The following is a 7,852-nucleotide window of genomic DNA, read 5'->3' on the forward strand; positions in this document are numbered from 1 at the left end:
AGAATCAGGCAGACTTTAAATCTACCTGTGCCACTGACCAAGCCCATGAACTGATTCTACCAACAACTGAACTATACTCAGAGTGAGCATCAAACCTGGAGTCTAGTCCTCTGTCTCACTCGTATCCCTAACTTGACCTCCCCTTGCCTCGATCTCCACAGTGTCTGGTCACTTCCTACCCAGGGGCGATGACGGGGCGGGGAAGGGTCGGAGCAGAGAGACAGTAACCCTAACTATCCGCTGGTCGTTTATCACAGCTTCGGAAAACGATCGTGGAAAGGAGGGGCTTACTCTTCAGGGTTCTCTGGCTTCGTGATAAGTCAGCCCCCGCATCGGACCACTTCATCCACAGACTCTCGCCTTTTTGCTTTCTTTTTTCCTCTTCTCTCTCTCTCTTTTCTGGCCTTTACCCTCTCTCATCTTCTTTTTCTCCCTATTATCCTTTCTACTACTTCTTTTTCCCTATTTGTAAATGATTTGTACTTAGGAGGTGAGGAATGTTTACTTTAATACTTGGGTAAATTTATTTACTGCATAGAACTCTATATTCTAAGTTCTCAATATTTAAAATATACAAGTGCAGATTTCATTATGCTTTGTTTTTCTATGATAAAGGCTAAAATTATAAAGTTTTTGTGCCCACTACAAATAAGAATGTGACCCACCTCCTGGCACCTTCCTAGCACATCACACTGTCAGGGACAAAGGACCTCACGGCCACCGTTTCTCACTGTCTCCTGCCTTTCCCCGCAGGATTTGATTGTTATTATTTGCTAATTAACAGAAACCACTCAGCTAGCAGTCTTTTCACTCTCCTAAAAGAAGAAGAAAACAACCAGTCATTGATGGCAAATGACAGCTGCAACCAAAGCAACACCAAGAGCTCCCTTCATGCTCAGGAGAGAACTCTGTCTCCTCCTTGTGATTTCCAGTACTCTACACATTCCGAGAAACTTCTCACATAACGAACTGTGGAAATGATTCCTGCAAGCAAACTCTTAGTTGGTCATTTTTTAAAATATACTTTCTCTAATCTCACTCTTTTCTGGTTTACCTAACTGTTTCCTCCCAGAAATTTCAGAATCCAGCAACTCATATCAGGAAATAAGAAATAACTGCTTCCTTCTTCCTTCCAAATGTTCCAATGCCTTCTACTTTGAAAAACACTTTACCTATTGTATCTGAATATTTACTGGTTTCACTTGAAATGCTGTCATTTGAAAAGATCAGTTCTTTGAAGAGCTACAGAAGCACACTGGCATTCATAGTCAGAGTCCACTTAAAGGACGAAACTCAGGGCCAGGGATTTAGCTCAGTGGTTCTGCTGCCTGCCTGGAAAGCCCAAGTTCCTGAGTTCAATCCCTGGTACCAAAAAGAAAAAATGGACGGAACTCAGCTGACAGTGGGAGGTGAAAGGGCCCAGTCATCCCTTACTTCATATAAAAACACAGGTAATCCAGCGCTCCTCAGAGAGTAAAGAGCTTGTTAACAGCTTCCAGTTCAGTAGAATCTACACAGGCGCCTGGAATGTTGGCCAGTCTTTCTGATCCAACACTAAATTATAAAGAGATATGTGGAAACCACATTGCTCAGTAGATTTAGCTAAGGAACCAGTTTGCACTGTGGTTCTGAGGATCTGAATAGGCTCCTGAGAGCTACACTCAGGAGGAAAAAAAGAGTCCAGAGTCCAGCACCAAGCAGACTTTCCTCAGCAAAGGACAACCTGAAGCTCGAAAGAAAAAACCCTTTAACACACATTAAAATTATTTTGCCACCTGGCAACAAGCACAGGTGAGTTTCCCAGTGACTTTGTTATAAGAACCTCAGGAATAGTTAAGAGGCTCACCTGCATTAACAGTGCATGGCCTAACGGCCAAAGGAGGGCTTTCTTACTTCTGGATTAATAAGACATAGATGAGAAATAATAACTATGTTTTAATAGAGTGTGAACTGAAGTCCAAAGGAGAAATTTTGAAGAGGATCATTTAACATGAATCTACGTACTTTGATGTATTTATTGACTGCCTATTGATGCATTAAAAATTACCCCATATTTAACACCCTATGAGATGAAATATTTATTGCCTCACATACTTTCCAATGACCAGAAACCTAAAAACAGCTAAGCAGGGGTAGTCATGGCTAACGGGGTGGGATCAAACTTTTGATCAAGGCTGCAATTTTCTGAAGGTTTGACTGTGGATAGAGAATCTGCTGCCAAGCCTATCCAGGTAGTTGGTTGCAATCCTCAAATCTTTTCTGGCTGTTGGAAGAAAGCTTCAGTTCCTCTCCTCACGGACATTTTGTAGAGAACCCACAATGCAGCAGCTTGTTTCCACTAAAGCACAGGACCCAAGAGAAAGACGGACCAATGAAGACGGATGCTGCAGTGCCATTCAGACTGACCCCAGAAGTGGCACGCTGTCGTTTCTAGTGCACTCTCTTTGTCACATAGACCTACACCGGTACCACGTGGGGGCTGCAGAAGAATGGATGCCAGGAGGTGAGATTAGTGCGCTAGCTTCCACAGTTCCACAGCCAGCTACACTGGCCTGGTTGAGTTGGCTACCTTCGTCCCATAAAATTTAAGAAGATAGTTGTAAGAGAGGATGAGAATGGATCACACATTGTGAATGTTTCGAAAGAAAGTCTACGGACCACAGGTAACAAATGTAGAAAGGTGTTGATGATGTGGTTGCTAGTTTCTCTTTTCTACCTCAAATCTGAGAGCTGTGAAATCCAAGGTAATTTTAGACAGAAATGCTCTGCAGAGCAGATGACATGGAGAATATTTACAACTAAAGATGATTTGAGATCATGGAGGAAAGGGACAGGAGAGTGATGGATGTGTGTGGGAATGGAAGGAGGGGAGGCGGGAAATTTGGGCTGAGTCTGGGGGCTGTAGGGCTAAGCTGGGAATTTTAGAATTCACTGAGAGGCATTAGGATTCAATGTAAGTTTATGAGCAGAGAAAGAAAAGGGTTAGAACAACAATTTAGCAAAAGTAACCTGGTGTCGGTCTTAGGATGGATTTCATTTTGTAGACTGGACTCTATAGAAGACCATGTGAGGAGAACAATCTTACTTTCCTATTTTAGGCAAAATGAGGGACAACCTCATTAAGAGGACATCATCAGGCTTTTCACTTATAAACTGCTTTATTCTTTTCCAACTCCTTTCCCTGCACGGTTACCATTTTCCCTCCTCTGATGCAAACCTGTTTATCACCCCCACAACACTGAGAGAATCCCAGCAGGTGGCTCTGCCTGGGGGCCGCCTGACTTCTCCTTCCAGTGAGGCAGAGGCTCTGAGCTAGTGGCCCACACTCCGGGTCACCTCGACCGTGGAGGACAGACACATCCTCCCAGGGACACGCGTAGCCCCTCAGCCCTCCCTCCTCTGTCCACCTGACACCTCTGCCACACTTCCCCCTACTACATGGAATGCTTCTCCTTCCAGAACACAAGGTATAATGCCTCTGCTACACTTCTGCCTCCGCCACAACTCAGCTCGGAACAGTCACAGCCCCTGTTAGCTGGACACAAGGGACAGTGCTTTGCTCTCACTTCTCATTGGCTGGGGAAAAGTCACTGCACAGAAACAATAATAGTTCTTATAATCACAGCTTTCCCTAAACCCTCCTCACTCTGAGAGTCACTGTAACCATTACACAGACAGTTAACTGTTCGACAGTTGAATGTCCCCCAAATTTGGGGGACAAATTTGTCAGTTGTTCTGTGTGTTAACCCCCAACAATTAACTCCAAGCTAAGAGACAGAGGGAAACAGGAGTGGGGAAAATGGCTGCAGGTCTCTCTTCTCAGAGAGCAAGTGCAGGAAACAGGCAGACAAACAATATCATGAGGCTTGCATGCTGCCTCTGAGCATCCCATAATAAGAGCAATTAAGCTTCAGTACAAAAAATAGTCTTTTTTATGGGAGCTGGAGATATAGGAAGACAGCTTAAAAAGGAGGATGGCCTGAAATGATGTTCTTCATGAAGTTTTCTCACCTTGGGAAGAGCCCTCTGCTCCTCTCTCTTACACAAGTGCTTGGAGCTTGTAAGCGCCCCATCTATACTTTACAAAGAGCAGATAATCCTGCTTAAAACAAATAAATGAAATCAATAATGTATTTCATATTTTGAAAGGTATGTAAATTTACTTTCCCCATAAAGAAAGCAAAACACTCCTTCCTGCTTTCCTAGGACCTCCCTAATTGAAGTACAGATATTTGGAGTCAGCATTCATGAAATCAACTATGATTCTGCCTTTTTCTCTTCTCTTGACCAAACATGCTGCCCCAACCCACACAGCATAGGGTCGGAAGCCAGGGAACAGTGGGAGATGAAGGAAAAACAAAGAAACTAAGCCTTTTTTTTTTTTTTTTTGCTGTACTAGAGATCGAACTCAGGACCTTGTGCTTGCGAGGCAGATGTAGCACCACCGAGCTACATACCGGCCCATTCAGACTGCTCTTGAAAACAAAAACTCCTCGCAGGAGCAGGGTTTCATATTTTTCCAGTAACTTCCAATAGGATACTATGAAATGTGATGGGCTGTTGGGATCTTCACTGAATCTTGCTCTTATAATAATTTTATGGGGCCACAGGGGAACCAGAATGCCCCACAAACACTTGAAAATACCTTATTTCATTTATCGGTTTCCATAGACACCCATTAACAGGTTGAAGAAATTCCCTTTATTCCTAGTTTTCTAAGTTTTTAATCATGAATGACCAAATGGCTGTTAAAATGGATAATTACAAACTTGCATACTTGGCATAAACTCTCATGGTTGTGCTAGGTTATCCTTTTTAATATACTACTACATTCAATTTTATAATATTTTGTTAAGATTTTTGTGTCTATATTTATGAGGAATATGGGCCTATAGTTTTCTTATAATGTCTTTGGTTTTAATATACTACATTTATAAATTATAGAGATGTGTTCTCTTTTATTAAGAGTTCGTGTAGTATTGGTATTATTTCTTCCTTAAATGTATGATAGAATTAATCAGTGAGAACATCTACCTTAGAATACTCATGGTGAGGCTTTTAAAAATATAAACTCAATTTCTTTAATTAATTCAGGTTTCATATTCAGTCAGTTTTTTTTGTAATTTAAATCTTTTAAGGTATGTGTCCATTTCAGGTTATTAAAACAAAGCCTTTTCACCTGTCAAGCATGCAAGGAGCTGAGCGAGGATTTTCGGTGGAAAGGGCGTGGGTACTAGGATCCCATGAATAACGGGATTCTTCAGGTGTACAGGAAGAAACTCTTTGAAAATTGGGCAAAGTATGAAGAAATATGAAGAATGTAATATTCACAGCCAGCATGTACAGCAGAAGACCTCAATAATGCATAAGAACATCTGGAAGTATGGTAATTTCAGCTATCAGAGATAAGAATTGACACAGAACAGATTGGCGCACCACAGCTCCCAGGCAGCAGGAGGCTTCTGGGTAGGCATGCTGCGGCTCCCAGCGTAGAGGAAGCTTCCAGGTAGGTGTCCCATGGCTCCGAGCCCAGAGGAGGTGAGCCACGTGGGCGCCAGGAACACAGACCCACCCTACTTCCCTCCCCACCCACGCATCAAAATGAGAAGACAGGTAAACAAGCTAGAGAACCAGACTTCCAGATCACCTATAGCAACCCCAAAGGTGAACAGGATGGAACACTCTGATACTCAACCACCTGGACTCCCTGAACTAGCAACAAAAGAGGATCTGGAAAAAATGAAATCAGAAATAATTTCTCACATAACAGCAAAGATCGTGCCCATAGTGCAAGACATGATTAATAAATCTAGAGAGGATACAGATAAAAAAAATAGAGGAGCTGAGGAACATGATGGAATGCCAACACAGGAAACAAATTGAATCCATAAAACAGATGGAAACAGATTTCCAGGAGATTAAAAACTCCATCGAAAGTCTATGCAGCAGAATGAGCCAATGTGAAGACAGAATCTCAGATATAGAAGATATGACTGCAATTAGTGACCAGGAAAAGAAAAAATTCTTTAAAATTTTAGGGGACCACAAGAAATCAATCCAGCAGCTGCTAGACGATGCAAAGAAAAATAAGATTGATTGGAGTCAATGAAGAAACAGGAGACAGTGCAGATGACATAAAAAAACTGTTTAGAGAAATGATGGCAGAAAACTTCCCAAAAAGGGGAAAAGAATTTGACATACAGATAAGTGAGGCATATCTCCAACTAGCCTTGATCAAAAAAAATCTACACATAGGCATATAATTGTTAAGATTCCAGAAACTCAACAGAAGAACAAAATTCTACAAGTAGTTAGAGAAAAGAAACAAACCACATACAAAGGAAAGCCCATCAGAATCACAGCAGACTTCTCAATGCAAACCCTCAAGGCAAGAAGAGCTTGGAGTGATGTGTTTCAAGCCCTAAAGGAAAACAGCCTCCAACCCAGAGTGATGTACCCTGCAAAACTATCTTTCAAAATTGATGGTGAAATAAGATACTTTCATGACAAAGAGCACCTTAGGACTTCATGAATACCAAACCAGAACTCCAAAAAATTTTAGACAAAATCCTAGGAAAAGACAACAAGGATCACAATCCCAGGAAGCCCAGTAGAATGAATCCACTGGGCATGCCAAGAAATTAAAAGCAAAGGAGGAGGATCAAACAAAAAGAAAAAGTCATGACAATGATAACTCCATATGTATAGGTTATCACCATCTATGTTAATGGTCTCAACTCACCAATCAAAAGAAATAGACTGGCAGAATGGGTTAAGAAGCAAGATTCAACAATATGTTGGATACAAGAAACACACTTAATTCCAAAAGAAACTCATAGACTGAAAGTTAAAGGGTGGAAAACAATACTCCATGTGACAGGAACCCGAAAAAAAGCAGAAGTAGCTATCCTCTTTGCAGACCAAGTGGATTTCAAACCAACACTGATTAAGAGAGACAAAGAAGGACACTACATCCTTGTAAAAGGAACAATCCAAGAGAAAGAGATGACAATCATAAATATCTATGCACCAAACACTAGTGCACCCAACTATATAAAACAAATACTAATGGACATGAAAAACCATATAAGCACGAATACAATAGTAGTGGGGGACCTCAATACCCCACTGTCACAAATAGATAGATCAACTAGACAAAAATAAGTAATGAAATACTAGAACTCAATCAAACTCTTGAACAAATAAACTTAACAGATGTTTACAGAGTCTCCCACCCCACAAAATCAGAATACACATTCTTTTCAGCTGCACACGGGTCATTCTTCAAAATAGACCACATACTCACACATAGAACATATTTAGGTAAGTGCAAAGGAATTGAAGTTATCCCCTGTATATTATCAGACCATAGTGTGATTAAATTGGAAATCACCAGCAAAAGAAACTTCAAAAACTTCATAAACACATGGAAATTGAACAACACACTTCTGTTTTTTTGTTTCTTTGGGGGGTTTTTTGGTACCAGGGATTGAACTCAGGACCTTGTACTTGTGAGGCAGGCGGCGGAACCACTGAGCTAAATCCTTGCCCCAAACAACACACTTCTGTATTTCTTTTTTTTTTTTTGGTACCAGGGATCGAACTCGGGTCCTTCTGCTTGCGAAGCAGGCAGCGGAACCACTGAGCTAAATCCCTGGCCCACAACACACTTCTGAATAACCAATGGGTCACAGAGGAAATTAAAGAAGAAATCAGACAGCTCCTTCAAATAAATAACAATGACAATACAACATATCAGAATCTATGGGACACAATGAAAGTTGTCTTACAAGGGAAATTCATAGCAGTGAATAATCATATTAGGAAAACAGAGCAAGCCCAATTAAACAAC

The 7,852-nt window shown here is 41.3% G+C and overlaps 1 non-coding gene across 1 annotated transcript; it reads right to left on the bottom strand.

The window, feature by feature from the left end:
* Positions 1-786: 786 nt before the first annotated feature.
* On the bottom strand, positions 787-1,000 carry LOC147828324 (small nucleolar RNA U3). Its single transcript, XR_015451030.1, has one exon. It is a non-coding gene; the product is annotated as a small nucleolar RNA U3 (small nucleolar RNA).
* Between the last annotated feature and the right edge of the window lie 6,852 nt (positions 1,001-7,852).

The sequence above is a fragment of the Heterocephalus glaber genome, unplaced genomic scaffold (genome assembly GCF_053883595.1).
Source record: "Heterocephalus glaber isolate CG9 unplaced genomic scaffold, H.glaber_assembly_v1.0 deba00001141, whole genome shotgun sequence".
NCBI lineage: Eukaryota > Metazoa > Chordata > Mammalia > Rodentia > Bathyergidae > Heterocephalus > Heterocephalus glaber.